The 1,764-nt window shown below is 35.9% G+C and overlaps 1 non-coding gene across 1 annotated transcript; it reads right to left on the bottom strand.

Moving 5' to 3' along the window:
* Positions 1 to 509: 509 nt before the first annotated feature.
* Positions 510 to 673, bottom strand: LOC150085980 (U1 spliceosomal RNA). Its single transcript, XR_016547017.1, has one exon. It is a non-coding gene; the product is annotated as a U1 spliceosomal RNA (small nuclear RNA).
* Between the last annotated feature and the right edge of the window lie 1,091 nt (positions 674 to 1,764).

Raw genomic sequence — 1,764 nt, forward strand, 5'->3', positions numbered from 1 at the left:
TGAAGCCCCATCTTGTGAATACAGCCAATTAGAACAATGCCGTCTATGAGCAATAAAATAATGTACCCCCACATTTTACATTAGATATGAGTGGAGTGAAGTGACAATAGTGTGTTTCTGCCCTTACTTAATTTAAGAGTTACCTGTTTGGCGTGGTCTTTGAGACAGACCTGACAATCACTTTGTTGTAGTATGACTCAATAGTAGCCCCGCCTTGAGGAAAGCAAAAAGCGTGCACGTGAAAAAGCACTATTTTCCAAAATATTATTTTATATATAAATAAATATATATATTTTATAGAACAAATATAATACTAGAGAATTATATAGAATAAACTATGTTTATTATTATTATATATATATATATATTGGTATACATACTGGATGTATAAAGCGATTTATTTAGGTCAAGGTACATTACGCGGTTTCATAAAAAGTATTTTTGCAAGTCTCAATTCCAGCCGTGAACCGCTACGATTAAAGGATTTAAATAATTTTCGATTATTTAAAAAGGGGGAAGCGCGAACGCAACCCCCTACTAACAAAAATTCCACGCTCCATCTATCCCAGTTTGGGAAAGTGGCAGGAGTCAGCTAACCCGAAGTGCAATGGGAAAGCCTCTCCCTGGAGGAGCCGCCTTGCTGATCACGGCCTCCTCAGCGCCAGGTAAGTATGCTCTCCCAGCGAAATGGCGAGCACGACTATCATAGTTATGCATCTAATAAAGTGGTTTATCTACAGAACACAGCAGATTTATTTTAACTTCCTTCCAATAACAACAATTTCAATTAAACTGTAATTTAAATTATATTTGCAATCCGATTCTTAAGGCAAAATTAAGTGGTAATATATAAATGGGTTTTATGGAAAGTTTTTATCTGAAAGTTGTTGGATTGAAGTAGGATAGTCTGGGTTAGTAATGATTATTCTCTCTCTAAATTACCGAATAGTTATTATTAGCAGTTGCCTCTTAATTTTATTCACTCAAATTGAAAATTGCTTTCAACCCTGTAAACTGTTATCATTTGTAGTTCTTGTATCAAGTTTATATATCAAAATTACATCAACAAGGTGTTTCGCTGTGCACTAGCTATTAAATTTTAGACTTTCTCTAGTTTTCAATACCAGGGCATATTTTATTACGTAGTGCTAATTTCTCCTGAATTTTCGCGATAATCGATATAAAATTCTCATATAAAACTTAATTATGTCTATCTTTAAAATTTGCCGAAATGTTTTTTTTTTTTTCTTTTTCTAATGAGGAGAGTTGTTTCCCCGTCGTTCGTTAGTCTAAAAACAACAAAACTTTTATTTTCAAATCTCCTTAATCCCGATTCGGCGCCACCGTAGCCAAGTGGGAAGGAGCAGCAGTGCGTAGCACACGCTTCTTGATTAGACCGGGGTTCGAGCCCGTCACCACCAAATAAGGAGGATGCGGAAAGGTCAGGGAATGACCACCGCAAATCCCTGAGCAATATGGCTTTAGTTGCTAATGCTCCTAAAAACCAAACAACAAACATTAATCCCGATTCATGAGTCAATTTGGGAGTCTTCTTTCCCCCACAAAAACCCTACTTCAAGTGTGTATGACCAATAAAAAAAATAAATATCTCTCCTAAGGGACTGGGATGGGCAACCGCCAGAAATATCTCTTACATTTTAAAAATTATAATAATATAAAGTTAAGAAACCATACCAAGGCAACTTGTTCTCGTAGCACAAACAAAAACGTCTTGTGTTTTAATGGACCACTCAGTTCATGCCC

This window comes from Mastigoproctus giganteus, chromosome 5 (assembly GCF_048544385.1).
Source record: "Mastigoproctus giganteus isolate SK-2022 chromosome 5, ASM4854438v1, whole genome shotgun sequence".
Lineage (NCBI taxonomy): Eukaryota > Metazoa > Arthropoda > Arachnida > Uropygi > Thelyphonidae > Mastigoproctus > Mastigoproctus giganteus.